The sequence below is a fragment of the Neophocaena asiaeorientalis genome, unplaced genomic scaffold, assembly GCF_003031525.2.
Source record: "Neophocaena asiaeorientalis asiaeorientalis breed wild unplaced genomic scaffold, Neophocaena_asiaeorientalis_V1.1 scaffold540, whole genome shotgun sequence".
Taxonomy (NCBI): Eukaryota; Metazoa; Chordata; class Mammalia; order Artiodactyla; family Phocoenidae; genus Neophocaena; species Neophocaena asiaeorientalis.
The window spans coordinates 4,288,695-4,305,616 of record NW_020172141.1 but is presented as its reverse complement, the minus strand read 5'-3'; the positions used below and the strand labels follow the sequence as shown (position 1 = coordinate 4,305,616).

Here is a 16,922-nt window from a genome sequence, read left to right as displayed (position 1 = left end):
GGACTTTGTGGGCACTGTCCGTGTGCGTGTCACACACTTTCCAGAGTCCTGTGGAAGGTGGCGGCCCATCAGCAGGTCTGTTAACTCATGCTCAGACCCGGGGCTGGATTGTGACTGTTTCTTACTCAAAATAGCCAGTGCTTATTCTGGGATCCCGGCGCTTCTCCGGCTTATCAAATTTTTATTTGCTCAGAGATTGGGCGAGCTGGGTGGAAGGCAGCTGGCCTCTGGTTTTCATCTCCTGTTGGTCATTCTGACCTCCTAAGCAGAGTTAGATGCTGCTGACCGCGGTGTCGCGTTTACAAACAAAACAGAACATTTCTGTACTGTCACACACGCAAACGGGGTTTCCTTTAGCCCCCAAAAGTGCATCTTGGCCGGTTGGGGAGAGATGGTCCACCTGGGACTGGAGTCCTGGGCTGGCAGGTGACGGGTCTGTGTTTGTGGGACAGTCAGAACTCGGAATACTTTTTCCAGCGGGTGATTTTTAAATTTGAATTTGAATGAGGAAATGGAAGCTCTGAGAGGTGCAGCGAATGGTCCAGGTGACTTATCCGTCGAATTGGAGGCAGGGCCATTAATTAAGACCTGGATCTCAGCCTCGGGTCACTGCTCTTCACTCACCTTGGCAGGGAGGCCAAGCAGGGCCAGGCCACATCCTTGAGGCTGGGCGGAGGCGCGTGCCTCCCTGGCAGCTGTGGGACATTGGACTGGTATGACAACCGGGATGGAAAACTTTGCCACACAGGGAGACAGACCGCGAAGAAAAACTCTAGAGATGGGGTTACTGCATTGATTACGTAGGGGTGACTTTCTAAACTACCCAGCACTTATCCAAACTTCTTTGGGCAAAATAGCCAACATTTGCAAATTAGTGCAAATTTGCCTGTGTCATAAACAGCCCTGTGGTAAGCTATTAGGTGAAGGATATGTAACTTTTTTTTTTTTTTTTTGGCGGTACGCGGGCCTCTCACTGTTGTGGCCTCTCCCGTTGCGGAGCACAGGCTCCGGACGCGCAGGCTCAGTGGCCATGGCTCACGGGCCCAGCTGCTCCGTGGCATGTGGGATCTTCCCGGACCGGGGCACGAACCCGTGTCCCCTGCATCGGCAGGCGGACTCTCAACCACTGCGCCACCAGGGAAGCCCCGGATATGTAACATTTTAAAAACACCTCTCAGTAGTACACACTTGCTCTGTGTATTATTTCTTTAGTGTCAAAACTGTGAAGAGACTGTGCCCTTTGTTAGAGTTTTTAAGAGTTATTTGGGTGCTTGTGTTCCGATTTCTAAGTGACCTTTTTATTTTTTTAATAAATGTATTTATTTATTTACTTTATTTTTGGCTGCGTTGGGTCTCCGTTGCTGCACGCTGGCTTTCTCTAGTTGCGGCGAGCGGGGGCTACTCTTCGTTGCGGTGTGCAGACTTCTCATTGCGGTTGCTTCTCGTCGCGGAGCATGGGCTCTAGGCTCTCAGGCTTCAGTAGTTGCAGCACACAGGCTCAGTAGTTGTGGCTTGTGGGCTCTAGAGCGCAGGCTCGGTAGTTGTGGTGCACGGGCTTAGTTGCTCTGCAGCATGTGGGATCTTCCCGGACCAGGGCTCAGATCCATGTCCCCTGCACTGGCAGGTGGACTTTTAACCACTGCGCCACCAGGGAACTCTGATGGATAGGAGATGAAAAGGACACTTTATGCCAGTGAGTTATTTTGTTGTATTTTTCAGAGTGCAAATAATTTCAGAATGGGAACTCAGGCTGATTTGCTGCGAGTAAAGATACCCAGTTAGAAAGTCTTAGGAAAGATTGTAATGCTAGAATATGTTGGCTGAAAGTGTGTGTATAACTTTAGGTGATCTCCGTGCTGTGATGAAATGCTATAGAATGCGCCAATGAGATCCCGGAAATGAGAGTTTAGTTAAAGATTAACGAATCCTCAATCCCCTTTGCCACCTTGCCCACACGGGAAGTGGCGGTGCCTCCCACTGGCAGGTGTGGTGCATTGGACTAGCATCAGAGCAAGTGCTGTCGTGGGTCATCAGAATAGGGCCCAAGGGCGGGCGGTAGAAACAGGCGGACGAGGCAGAGCGACAAACGCCCAAGTATGATTTTCACACCCATCTTCTGTCGTGTCAGTTTTGTCCTCTGAGGCGCAGACCCTTAAACAGAATCAGGAATGAAGGAGGGTTTTCAGAGGGGAGACGGAAGGGGTGGGAAGCAGGACCGGGCCTGGAAAGCCTGTGGACCATGATGCAGACGCACCACCTAGGAATGGAAAAGGAGGGAGCAGCAGGTGTGGGCAGAGAAACGCGCAGGTCCGACCAAGTCCTGGCCAGCTGCCCGGAGCCCCCAGCAGACCGCCCAGCAGAGGAGCCCCCGCTCGGGCAGTGATGGCCAGTCCTTAGTCCTCTTGCTGGAGGCTGCCTGGGAGGAATGTGCCTTAGGCCCAGAAGCCAGGCTGAGTCCCAGCGGCGCTGACAGCTGGAGTGTCAGCTAACGCCAGTCCTTGCAGCTGAACGCCGAGGTCTTTGTGGAATGAAGATCCAAGTGGCGCACCTCCTGGCTGACTCCCTCGGATCCCTGACCTCGGTTACTCGCACAGGGAGGGGCTATGAGAGGGTAAATGAGGTAAAAGCCCCATCTCCAACCCCTACCCCATCCCAGCCCCCTCTGCGGGCAGGCCTGAGGCAGAAGGCGGTTCTCAGCTGCTGCTGCTTTTCTAGCCTTGGAATTGGCTGCTGTGACAGCAAGAGTCTCTTTTGTGGGGTCTGCGATCCTCTGAGATGAGTCACTTTTACTGTGGTGTTACAGGATGGACAGGAGAAATGAATCAAGCAGAAGGCATGAAAGTTTGCACGGATGAGGGCAGCTGGAATCAGAACTTGTTGATGACCACACCTCTTAACTTCCTAAAAGATCTGTTAACAGTCTTTCAGTTTCCAACCAGGTTGTTGGTGCCTGCAAGTCAGAGAGGGCTGCTGGGTGTAGTCGCGCAGGTTGCACACTGTTCAAAGGCAGCTGGGAATAAAGAAACGAGTGGGCCCAGGTGGGGTTGTATCACTCCAGAGGAAGGGGTGCCATTTTGCCATTTTATGTTCACACAAAGGTACCCAGTATGCTAAAGGAGGTGTTAGTTTCTACTTAGGGTTAGAAGCTTAGAAGTCTTTTCCCAGTCTCACAACTAGCTGATATCTGCTTAGTCTTTGCTTTAAATTTGCATGTATGTGTTTAAACAGTGGCTACCAGTGATAGGAAACAAAAGTAAAAGTTTCTACCCACACTCCCTCAGGTTCCACTCGGTACTGGTTATAGTTAATGCTAACTGTGGTTAAAGACGAATCCCAAAATAGCCCCTTAAGACAGTAAAAGATGATTTCTCGCTCACCCCCCAGTCTAGGGGGAGGTGGGGGCCGTCCAGGGAGTTGTAGGGTTCTTAGAGGCTCAGGCTGGGGAACATCATCTTCACGGTCTGGCTCCCTGGTTGTGCTGGCTCTGGTGGCGGTCAGGAGAGGGGAGAGGGCATGAGGGTCCTGCGGGGGCTGGTGGGGCCAGGCCTGGACGGGGTGCCCGTCATCCCTACCCGCATTCCACCGGCCAGGCTCGGGGCTGGAAGGCAGCTCACTCTCAACCACATCTGTGTCAATATTTTCTTACGAAATTTTAGTCAGAAAAATGGAAAGATATATATAGTTAACAGCCATAGACCCACCACGTAGAGTCTACAATTAACATTTTGTTACATTTGCTTTATCCTTCTATTCATCCTGCTATCCATCCGTCAGTCCCTCTTATTTTTTGATGCATTTCAAAGAAATGGTGGTTATCTCTGTAATTCTACATAATATGCTATACCTATGCTATTTCTTGACTTATTAGCTTTGAAGGCTGTCTACGAACGGTCACTGTGCAAGGTGAGGAATTCAGCACATTTTTACTGCTGTCTTCCTGTCCTCCCCCAGTCCTGCAAGTCATACTGAAATTTTCTAAATGTATTGTTAGTAAAGTGTTAACGGTGGAATACAGTTGTTGGTGTTTGGTTGTTCACCGTAAAATTCTTTTAACTTTGCTCTATGAAATTTTCATTCAGAAAACAAAAATACTAAGGAGATCTTTTATTATTTACCGCTTGTATTTCTTGACGGTAACCAACTTTATAAACAGTGTCCTTGGCTGGGTAAAGGAGGATATGCCGTCTCTAAAGTTCTTCTGCCTTTTCCCCTACATCCTCCATACCCTATCCCGGCCTACTCTCAACCTTTATTTTTACATGGCTAGAACATTCTGTTTCCTAATCAGTATCATTAAATCTTCTGTGCATGTTTGTAGGTTGATTCTAAAAATTGAAAACCAATCAACATTTAAAATATTAGGATCCCATGTATATTATGTGCTGGAAAATCAGGTAGTGCATTTAGATGTAGAAGAGAAGGACATGCAATCTTAGGTCATTTAACTTATAATCTGTGACAGACAATATTACTTTAAAAGAAAAATAGAACGAGTAAGGAGATTGGAAAGTAGTAGAGTTATTTATTGATACTTTGAAAATTATCTTAACATGGTTTTACCCTCTTATCCACCTTCTCGATTTTATGGATTGTCGTGGAGAATTCATTTTCTTCTTAGAGACACAAGGCATGGTGGTTGAGAGTTTGGGCTCTGGAGCCAGACTCTGTGTTCAAATCCCAGTTTTGTCACTTAGTAGCTCTGAGACTTTGGGCAAGTGAGTTAAGCTCTAGAAAAGGGGATAGTAGAACAACCTACCTCATAGGGCTGTTGTGGTCATGAATAGGTTGAAACACATGATGGGTTAGAATAGGCTCACACGTCACAGAAAGTGCCTGGTAAGGTTTAGTTGTTACTATTCTAGGCCTTCTGACTTAACGTTTCCATTTGGACTTGGTTGCCTTTTGGTCCTGACTCACTCTCAGGACAGACTGCTGCTTGAATCCTTTTTCTCTTTTCCTGTGTTCCCTTTGCTTTGGCTGGAATATTTCCTGTGATTCTCTCTGTTGCTGAACTTTTATATATTGTATCATCTCTACGTTCACATTTTTCTTCCAGGTTTCCTGTTGACTTCTAAAATTTCATCAACTCTGTTTTCTATTTCCAGTGTATTTTTTTGTGCTCTGTTTTATCTTATTCATAGCAGTTTAGGGTTTTGAGTTAAGGGAGGAGGGGAGTGGAGTTGGTAGGAGAGCTTGAGTAAATGAGTCAGTGGCTTCTCTTGTCCTTAGTTTTAGATTTCAAGGATTCATCAGAGTTTTTACAATAGTCACAAAGAAGAGAATATAGCATGCATTTTTCTCAGATGTATTTTGTTCCATAGAAGAATTTCAGAGTGGAACTAGTGTCCTGAGAGACATACTTGGGAAAATGCAGCCTTTTAGGATTAAAAAGATGTGTATATCAAAGATCAATGATAACACATAATAAAAAAAAAGGTGAGAATATCAGATGTATTTGTTACTATAATAAATGTGAATGGGTTAAACTCACTTAAAAAAAGAGCTTCCTCCTCTAGATTAAAACAAAAAAAATATATATGCTGCAGAGAATCATATTCAGATGTTAGTTTGATTCTCAAAATTAAGTCAGTTAAAGTTGTGAATAATAAGAAACGAATTCTAAAGAAAGCTTTCAATTCAGCATCTTGTTATTCTATTTATAATTCAAGTAAAATTTAATAATCATTATTTAAGGGTGACTTATTAATCACTATTTGATTAGTATTTATTAACCAAGTGTTCAAACTTGGTTAATAAATTTTAAATATTTTAAATTGTGTTTATTTAATATATTTAGGTACCTGTTAAAGTCTGACTGACAAGTCCAGTTTTTAGAAGTCTTATACATTTAATAATTATTCTTAAAAATATAGTGTTTCTTAAGTCCTCTTATACATCCCCAAACACTCACACATTCTCTCTTTATATGTGCGTGTATATAGATGCACACTTTCAATTACACATTTTAAATTAGAATCTTGAGGCTGATGGGTAACTCTTGGTAGGTCCAGTTCTCTTAAACATTAAAACACGTAATTCCAAAATGCAGGTATTTCTTAACACATAATACTATTACTACTGGTTAAATTATTCTGAATATTTTTCTCCTTGATTCTAACCTCTCAAATTAAAATATGTTTACTTAAGTGTTTTATTCCAAATAATAAATGGTACTGGGATTTCATCCCATATAATTTTGGGGTTGCCTCCTCAGTTTGCTGAGGTTTTTTAACCAACAGAGATTTCTGGCAGGAACAGGGACGGGATTCTTACCCATAGCAGCCAGAGCACCTTTTGCTGTGGTTGGGGCACATTCTTGAGCAGTTGGGTTTGTGCCCATACAAAGATAATCCACGAGTGATGCACTGACTCAACCTTTATCTGAGGATATCTATCTTATGCCTTCAACCTTACTGATAGGGTAGAGAATTCTAGGTTCAAAATCCTTGTAATCTCTCTGTGACACTAACTTCAAAACTTGAAGAAGGAAGTGGTCATAATGCCCATGTACCTTAGATTCAAATTACATTTTACGTAATTCCTGTAGCTCCCGACAGCAGTCTGAGACCTCCATTCAAACGGCCGGCGGTATCACTTGATTAGGGTTTGTGCGTCTTTGGGACTTAAAATATGTAGACGTTTTCCCATCTGACTCAGAAGACCTTTGACTTGATACAACTCTGCCTGCTTTTCTTAACACTTGGTCTCTTAAGGCGGTGTCTTGATAGTAAAGCAAAATGTGATTTAATTGTGGCTATCGCTCAAGCCTCTGCCTGGCTTACAGCTGACTGTAGTATCAGTTAAAGACACACACCACAGAGTACCTTAAATCAGACAGGACCTTCTTTATCGATAAAAGCACAATTCCAGAAGAAAAAGTAGCAGTTACAAAATGCAGTATACTAACTGGCAAAACCGTGGAAGTGATTAAAGCAAAAGCTATTAGAAATGCCTGGAAAAACTCACATGTGAAATGAGAGACTTCAACCTGTGTCTTACAGTTTTTCTAGATTGTTCGTGGAATGGTTAAAACATTGATCTGTTCTAGACCAGAAAGAAAACCTTATTACCATCTCTTAAGGGAAATTTTACTGGTCACTGTGTGATTGTAAGGCAATAAAACTGTAGGAATAAAAATTGAAAATTTAGGGCTTCCCTGGTGGCGCAGTGGTTGAGAGTCCGCCTGCCGATGCAGGGGACGCGGGTTCGTGCCCCGGTCCGGGAAGATCCCACATGCCGCGGAGCGGCTGGGCCCGTGAGCCATGGCCGCTGAGCCTGCGCGTCCGGAGCCCGTGCTCCACACCGGGAGAGGCCACAGCAGTGAGAGGCCGGGGTACCGAAAAAAAAAAAAAAAAAAAAAAATTGAAAATTGAAAAACTTAATCCATCTGGGTACAGCATGTTGTGACTATAGTTCATTATAATGTATTGCACGTTTGAAAGTTGCTGGGAGGGTAAATCGTTTCGTTGGTGACCAATGGTAACCAGACTTATTGGGGTGGTCATTTCACAGTGTGTACAAATATCCAGTCATTGTGTTGTATACCTGAAACTAATATAATGTTGTTTGTCAATTATACCTAAAAAAAAAAAAAAAAACTATTTGGAAATTGACGCAAATAGGAACTTGAAAACTGTAATTCACATCATTTAGAAAAATAGTTATGAAATACTTCATAAAGTTACAAATAGCAAGCAAATTCATTTCTCTGAAAGCTTTTGTTATCATAAATGAAGTGCAGAAAATTAGAAAATAAACAACAAAAGATATCTGGGAAAACAGGAGGGAGTTTTTTCAAAGGGGCAGAAATTAATGAAGTAAATTATGACAGTGTCTGTTCCCCCTTCTCCTACCCTCAGCGCCTGGCAGGTGGCCTGGCACATGGTTGGCACTTAGTAAATATTTGTTAAATGAATCTATGAATTAACAAAAAAGAAAAAAAAACGCTAGAATTGAAAAATCTAAGAGTAGGTCCTTTGTTAAAACAATGAAGTAGATAAAGCTGTAGTTAAACTTAGAAAAAGCCCCCCACAAATACCCCAAATTAGTAATGTAGAATGTATGTAATCAGAGATGTGGAGATTTTAAAAAAGAGGAAAAAATAGAAATTTTTGATGAAATTGAAATTTTCTAGGAAAATGAAATTACCAAAATCAATTCATGAAGTAATGAGATACTTGGACAGAAAAATAATCTTGGAAGACATCACAAAGTGACTTAAGAAAAAAAGCTCCAAAAAGAATCCTGAACCCAGATGGTGTTATAGGCAGAGTTTTTCAGAGATCAGAAAAGTAGAATTTCTGTGCTATTTAAAGACGTCTTATGCATCGTTTCCCAAAGATTATTATATTACAGAAGGTGCAGATAATGGTTTAAGGTATATACTGATGACTAGTTCTTATTTTAGTAATTAAATTAAAATGTGTTAGAAAAATTGTAACTAGTTCGTTGAATCTGTGTTGCTTAGGACAAGGTTAGATTTTTTAAAAAGTGAGTCGATATTAAGTTTATGCAGAAATATATTAAATATGTAATGGGACAGGTAAATGCAAATACAGCCAAAAATGTAAAGGTGATACTCAAATAACAGAAGCTTGAAAAATACTCCAAAGTACATAAAAGATGGAGAGCATTTCAGTTTATTTCGACAGAAGCAGTGCTAATACTGTCAGTGCTCATCCTGATACCAGAGCCTTTCAGAGAGAGAGGAAAAAAGAAACCCAGAGGACAGTATGGAGTGCACATCCCGGCTGAAATAGAAGCCAAATTTACTCCAGCGATGCCTTTTTAAAATATTATACCCACTGGTTAAAGAAAAAAAAAAAAAAGGTTAATTCCAAGAATGCAATAATAGTATTATATAAATAGAATTTACAACATCAGTAAATTTAAAGAGGAAGAAAATTCATCTTACTGTATGTCAGTGATGCATTTAATAACACTTAACATCTACCTCATAAACATTTAATAGGAATGAATGGATTCTTTCTTAAGATAATAAATAAAATGGTCTGAAAGCCACACACACACCATGCTTAACAGGAAACTAAAAACATTCCTTCACAGGTCAGGAAAAAAACAGTGGTGCCCATAGAGGACGTTGTTTTCAGATAGACTAGCCAAGGCAGTAAGATTTTTTTTTTTAAGGTTTATTAAAAATGAGACAAAATTAGCATTATTTATAGAGACTGTAATTCTTCTGTTATAATAGCCAAGAAGATCAACTGAAAAACTATTAGAACTAGTGAGAATACAGTAAGGTGACCAGCTTGGAAATGCACGTATAGTCCTATATGTGCGAACATGCGTATACGTGCGTCCATGTGTATATGTAGATGTGTGTAGGACCGTAGCTTTCTTTAAGTTAATGATAACCAGAAACAAGGGTTTATTAAAAGGTCACATTCATGGCGTGAGCCTGGGGAGAAATGGGTGTGTCGGGCCCTCTGTGATGAGCTGTGAGCTCTCCACTCCGAGCTGCATGCTGGTGACCACAGGATGGATGTCCCCTGTTACACGGAGGAATTATCCTTCACATATTACAGGTTTTAAGGTCAGAAACAGTTGCTGAGTTTTGTAAGATGCCTCTTGGGCATCACTCTTGAGATTATGATTTTTCTTTTCAGGCAGAATAATGTGATGGATTTGAAATTTTTCACCTTCTAATGAAATTTTCAATCAGGTTTTTCGTAAATCCTCCTCTTGGAAAAAAAAACTTTTTAACAGGAAAGGTGAATTATCAGTTAAAGCTTTTCTTGGTCCCTTGTTGCCTTGTATGTAAAAAAGGGTGTGTGTGCAGGGTTTTCTGCTACCTTTAACATTCTGTGACTTTGTTTGGGGATGGAGGAGACTGGGATTTCACCTGGGGAGTGAGTGTGTTGCCCGAATGTGCTTTAGGTATGAGATTTCTAGTCTGTTGAATCCTGTTTTACTTTCTTTAAGTGTTGTTATGGCTCCAATCAGCTGAGACCAGACTGTGTAGTAGTATCATAGAAGCAGCATTAAAACATGGAGAATTTCGAAGGTTTCCGTGTATCCTTATGAAGACCTTAATGGCAGCTGGCCCTTGTATTGCCAGGGAATTTTTGAATTCTCAGGAGAAAGTAGGTTTGATATTTCAAAATTAATGCGGTTGGCCAAATATTTAAAATTGAGGTTAAAAAAATCATTTAATGTTATGAAATTCAGAAAAGCTTCTTTCACAGAAAGAGTTTGTCTGCATTCCAGACCACTACAGAGATAAGCCAGATATCCTGGGCTGAGGACTCCCTGGGGGGCTGGCCAGGACATTGCCCCCATCGTCTCCTTCCCTGCCTGTCACAGAGGCCGTCCCCCTGTCATAAGTCAGATCTATTTGTAAATATTCTCTCACCAGTGTCCTTCTGCCTCTGCTCATTTTGTAAAACCCGTGCTCTGTTTCTCTAGTCTTTTCTCCTTTACCCCTTATCCTCCCTCATTTCCAGCTGCTTGTTCCAAATTAAACCTAATTACGATGAGTGTTAAGATTAGGGGTTATGATCAACTTGGAAAGTAAAGTCATAAGTTTTGACCTGAAACTATATCCAGGAAAGAACCATTGCCAACCACCTTCAGAGCCCTTGAAAATCCCCTTTGTTTTATCTGCCAAAGAATCCATCTCCTTCCTCTAAATGGTCCTGCTTTTCTCTCTGGCACCAGTAGCCACATTAAAAAGCAAAACAAAACAAAACAACTTGGAAGGTTAAGTTATCAGCAGTCTAACCTTCTCTTCTGATTTACAAACAGATGAACAAAGAGCCTATTCAGAGGCTCACATGGGCATAGAACTCCCATGAAAATTATGTTTGTAGTTTTATTTTGGTCTCTTCTGCTCTCTCTTCAGTCTGAGTGCGTTACAGCGTGCCAGAGTTACGTGGAACTACACGCTTGCAAGCTGGGCCGAAGATGTGGCAGAAGAGTGTCTTTTTGCAGGTTCACAGTGTTGGGGGGGCATGCCTTTGTGTGTGTTGTGTTTGTGTGTGTCCCTCACAACTTTCCTGGCACCCTAATCTTCTGTGGCTTTCTGCTTTTGTGCTTTCTGCCTGTGTAGGGATTTTCAATCAGTAATTCTAGGCGATTAAGAAGAAAGAAAAAATGAAAATGAAGAGATAACAGTGATTCCATTTTAATGTAATCTGTACATTAAAACAACCTCCTCTCTGTAATAAATTCTGGTATCCAGAGTCTTACGCTAACCACTTCGGATACAAAATCATCCCCCAAAGTGTTACCAACGTCCTCCTTTTGTTTACTCAGGTCGCCACTGTCCATGTCAATTCTGTCCCCAGCCTTGACTCTGGGGTGCCCTGGGGCTCCTTGATGGCTGTGGTCAGTCCACACGGGGTCATGAGCTGGTCACATTCTGGACTCCCCCCGTCACTTACCTCTTGCCACAAGTGTGTTCCCACGCACCTGGAAACCAGTCACCAAAGCTGCCAGATGTGTCTAAAGCAGAGGTGCTTCTCCTATTGATGAAAGGGTGTGAAGTTTAGGGCACAGACATGTTTACCATCTCTGGAGATCTCTTCTTGTTCCTGGTTAATGACAACCCCGCAGGAGGCTGAAAGGGCCATCCAGGTGAGCCTTAGCCGGGGCCTCAGTGCACACCTGTGTGGTCACGTGCCGTTCCTGCCTAAGGCGTGTCCTCTGGGTCCCGTGACCCACCTGCCCCTGTCCTTGCCCCTCTCCTGGGGTGCTCCTGTCACAGGACTCACAGCCCGCCGCGGGTTACCCTGCCTGCCACCGTCCCAGCTAACGCCCGCCACCCGCCCATCGGTTTACTCTTATCTTCACCGTCAAAAGTGCCGCCATTGAGAAGATAAACGATACCTTTAACCTACTCCTCTTGCTCCCAGGCCTTAGCTCAGATGTGGCCTCCCCAGGTGGACCTTTCCCCACCAGCCCGGGCAGGTTCCCTTCTCGGTGGCGGGGAGGGGGGAAGATTCTTTGTGTGGCCGCTGAACGGCCCCCGGGGCGGGGCGGGGCTGGGCTGGGCTGAGCCGGGGTCTGTGCAAAGTAGAGAAATTTAGGCTTCTTTGCATGAGAGGACAGGACGGAGCAGGGCCAGGCCGGGAGGAGTGAGACAGGAGATGCTTAGGTGGGGTGGGGGGGCAGGGAGGGAGGTGAGATGGAAGAGGAGAAAGGGAGGAAGAAACAAGGGGACATGGTCTGTGTGGGTAATTTTTTTTTTTTTTTTTGCGGTACGCGGGCCTCTCACCGTTGTGGTCTCTCCCGCTGCGTAGCACAGGCTCCGGACGCGCAGGCTCAGTGGCCATGGCTCACGGGCCCAGCCGCTCCGCGGCATGTGGGATCTTCCCGGACCGGGACACGAACCCGCGTACCCTGCATTGGCAGGCGGACTCTCAACTACTGCGCCACCAGGGAAGCCCTATAGCATCAGATTTAAGTGCTTCAGAAATGAGACAGTCACTGTGTACGACGCAGGGAGGGGGTTGATTATACACGGATTGTGTGAAATAAACTGCATCTTCTCTTGGTGATAGGTCGTATATTAGACAGAGCCCTGGATTCAGAGACAGACGCTGGAGGTTCATTTCTCCTTTTTTGACCCGGTGGGTTTTCACGTTTGGTCAGATGAGGGCCTGAGCTGTATTCGTGATGCCCTTTCCACCTTTTAGAAGAAGTGCATGATTCCACGGGATGCTTTGGAGATGCCAGACTAGAAGGCATTTTGAGTTTCTAGAGTACTGTTTTTTTCCCCCAATTGCAGGCCAGAAAGGAGAACTTCCAAATAAGGGTGCATGAGCTACTCTGGGAAACAAAGGGAAATCGTACTAAAATACAAGTCTAGCCTTCGCCTTGGCATGAAAAGAATGCAGACTGCTGACTGACCTAAAGGTTTCTGTTTTATTTCATATTTAGGTGAAGTGGGCAGCTTTGACCATTATTCCCAAAGTTGCAATTTAGACTTTAAAGATGTTTGCATAATACCGAGTGGATTATATTATCCTTGAGAGCCTGGTGCTCACTTTTATCTGTGAAACTGCCATGCTTCATTGTCTGTGTATCAGGAGCAGTGCCTGAAAGCCAAATTTAGAAAAACTTAATCCAAGCCCACAGATGTTGACAGTAGACATTCAGTCAGCACCCCATCTGATAACCATCCCAAGCGTTGCTGGGTCACTTCCCCACAGTGTAGCCGTCTAAGCAGAAGGAATGGTCCAGTGATTGTGGTGATTTGACTCACTGGGTAGCACCAGACGGAACCGTCAGGGTTACACCCAAGGATGAGAAGCATGTGATGTCGAGGGGGATGAACAAAGCCGAATGCAGTGTGTGTACCGATGATGTCTTTGTGGAAGTACGGTCCAGAGGATGTGGATGGGCAAACCTCCTTTACTTCTGCAGCGTCTGGAAGTTTTCCGGATGGGGCCTGAGCTCCACGTGTCATATTTCCCTCCATTCCCTTTGGCTCCTTACTTTGCCTTTTAGACCTTTATTTACCTGTGTGAATCTCTTGGCAGTTGAGCTTTTGACCTCTGATTGAAGAACTTATAAGACGAATTAAAAGGAAATAAGACTTGGGATTTCCCTGGTGGCGCAGTGGTTGAGAATCCGCCTGCCAGTGCGAGGGACACGGGTTCGAGCCCTGCTCTGGGAAGATCCCACGGAGCGACTGGGCCCGTGCGCCACAACTGCTGAGCCTGTGCTCTAGAGCCCACGTGCCACAACTACTGAGCCCACGTGCCTAGAGCCCGTGCTCCACAACAGAGAATCCACTGCAATGAGAAGCCCCCCACCACAACAAAGAGTAGCCCCCACTCGCTGCAACTAGAGAAATGCCGTGCGCAGCAACAAAGACCCAGCGCAGCCCAAAATAAATAAATAAATTTATATATTAAAAAAATGAAATAAGACTAAATTAAAAGAAAGATTATTTTAAGATCAAGTAATTAAATGAACACACTACACACGTGTAATGAGGTTTTAACGGATTGTTCTGGTTGCTTCCAGGGAAATAGGCCCCGAGACAGAGATTTGTGTGCAGCAGGTTTATGGGGCGGTCCCCATGGAAACAGTACCTGTGAGGGGGCCACGGAAGTGGGGTGGCAGAGGGGCAGTGATGCAGTCACAGCTGCTGTCCGTCAGTCCTGGGGGAGCCGGAGCTGGGACGGTCCTCACACTAGGCCCACATTGAGGCCCGGTGGTCAGACCTTTGTCGTCCCCCATGAGCCAGGGGAAGACCCCAAGGGAGAATCTGTTTCCTGGCGTCTTGCAGCAATCTTTCATTTCCTTTACGAATTCTGCCCCGAAGGGAGCACTCTGATGTCCTGAAAGCAGATGAAGATCACCCGGAGTTTTCTTCAAAGTTCATTCGCGGGGAGTTGGCTCCATGCTGACCACAGGTCCTGCCCCACAGGGACTGGCTGACTCAGGAGGTCAGCGCGTGGCCTGACTCGCTCTGTTCCCCCTGGGACACGTGCGCCGGAGGCCCTGCAAAGTCACAGGCCTGGTGATACCTGGCAGAGTTAAGACATACACATCTGGGCCCCGGTTCCCGGCACAGAGCCCCGAGACCAGTGGAATTTCTGAGTGATGGGGTGAGGGGAACGTCTTTTCTTAACTGTAAGGAGCCCCTTCTTCCGTACCTGAGGCCGGGGCTGGTGGCAGAGGGACCAGCGGGCGGCCGGTCCGTCGGTCGGTCGGAGGCTTGGGACCCCTGGGGCGGGGAGGGGGTGTGGAGGGGTTTCACCACCAATGGCCAGGGATCCCATCAATCTTGCCTACGTAGCGGAACCTCCCTAAACTCCTCACTGTGGGCCGTGGAGCTTCCGGGCTGCGGAGGGCGTCGAGGTGCTGGAGGGTGTGGCCCCGCTGGATGGGCTTCTCTTCTATCCAGCTGTGCTGAGTTGTGTCGTCTGCAGTAAACCGGTGATCTACCTGTTTGCGGAATTGTGTGAGCGGCTGTAGCGCATGATCAAAGCTGAGGGGGAGGCTGTGAGACCGGTGGTCCATAGCCGGGTGGTCAGAAGTACAGGCGACAACGTGGAACTTGTGACAGCACCTCCGGGGGGTGGGGGGAGGCGATCTTGGGAACTGAGCCCTTACTTTAACCTGTGGGTCCCGGGTTAAGTCCAGGTAGTTAGTTAGGGCAGAACTCAGGCGGCTGAGAGAGGCGGCCGGAGTGGGGAACCCACCCCTCTGGGGTCGGCTCTTGGGGCAAGTGCAGCGGGGAAGCAGGGTTCCTTCTTTCCAGCCAGGGCCTCCCCACATCCTCCAGCTCAGCCTGGCGCCTTCGCTGTGGGCTCCGCACCTCTATCTGCAGTGCCCGCCGGAGGGTGGGGAGCCCCCAGTCGGGCCCAGTCATTCCTAGGCTCCCGCCTCTAGCACCCTCGTCAGACGTCGGAACCCTCCTTCCTGCCTCTGCTGTGGGCCAGCCCGGCTGGGCTGATACCCCTGGTGGTGCTTTGCCAGGTAATTGGTGATCCCTGAAGTCCGTTAATCCTGTTCTTTATCTCAGGTTAATTTTCTCCCGTTGCTTTCTTCTTACCATCTGGCTTTCCTACAGTGCTTAGGTTGGTCTCGCTGATCGTCCTCCGTGTCTCTTAATTAAAAAAAAAAAAAATTGGGCTTCCCTGGTGGCACAGTGGTTGAGAGTCCGCCTGCCGATGCAGGGGACACGGGTTCGTGACCCGGTCCGGGAAGATCCCACATGCCGCGGAGCGGCTGGGCCCGTGAGCCGTGGCCGCTGAGCCTGCGCGTCCGGAGCCTGTGCTCCGCAACGGGAGAGGCCACAGCGGTGTGAGGCCCTCGTACCGCAAAAAAAAAAAAAAAAAAAAAAAAAAAACCCAAATTGTATTCATCCCATTATCCTTTTTCTCAGGATTCGGAGTGACTTTCCTTAGCTGGTCTTCTGACTCACGGACTGGTTTTCTGTCGTGGGCAGTATTGCCAGGCATCGGTATTTAGCACCTGAAAGCAGTCTTTCCTGAGGCCAAGTTCTCCCCTTAAAGGAAGGTGTTTTCCTTTCAGATCTTACTGAAAACAGGGAAGGGAGACTTTGCAAAGATGTGTTTCCCCACTGGCCTTGCCTTGTAATCTGGGAACCTCCGGGTGGTCGGTGGTGGTCAGTGCTGCTGCCGGCCTACAGTCACCCACCTCCCTTCCACTGGCTCTCCTGACCAAAATGAACACTTCTTCCAGGTCCTGGGGCTTCTCTGACCACTGTCAGCTCAGGTCCTCGTGCGGGGAGTGTGCGCTGGACTGACGGACTGGGCAGACAGACTGGGCGGGGGTAAGAGGGAGGGCTGGATGCCTGGGAAGGATAGACCCCAGGCAGCATCCCCGCAGCCTTCAAACAGCCCCTTTGGCATCAGGCCGCGGGGTTTGCGTCCCCATGTGAGTCGGACTATGCAGAAAACAGAGCTGCACCAAGCATGGCAGGTCGAATAGAGAATAGCCCTTTAATAAGTTCAGCCTAATTTAAAGCATATTTATTCCCTGTGTCTTATGCAAACGTGCAAATTCCTGCCGGTCCCTCAGTGTGTACGCTGTTTCTTCTTAATATTCAACAGCCTGGGCTCTGGAGCGAGAATTCCTGCATTCTTATCCTGGCTTCCCTAGTTACCAGCTGGGTGGTCCTAGGCTGGTTGCTTAATTTCTTGTTTTGTTTTCCTTCTCTGTAAAATGGGGATAATAGCACTTCCTTAAAGAAATTCCCAGAACGACGTAATGTTCTTAGAACAATGCCTGGAAGGGGGAATAAGTTATCAAAAAATGTTAATAAACATTAACAAATAAATTAGCAATAAACTTGAATGTCTCAGTAAATGTTAACCTCTTCTCTCTCCTCCTTCCTCTCATTTTCCTACTTATTTTCCATCGTTTTCCTTGAGGTAGACAGTGGTTCGTTTATCACCTGATGTTTGACAGAGTGTGTCCCC

At 45.9% G+C, this 16,922-nt stretch overlaps 1 protein-coding gene across 4 annotated transcripts in view; it reads left to right on the top strand.

Annotated features, from left to right (window-relative positions):
• Nucleotides 1-16,922, top strand: part of SPECC1 (sperm antigen with calponin homology and coiled-coil domains 1) — a 246,390-nt gene that overhangs the window by 111,179 nt on the left and 118,289 nt on the right. The gene's annotated exons all lie outside the window — the stretch shown is intronic.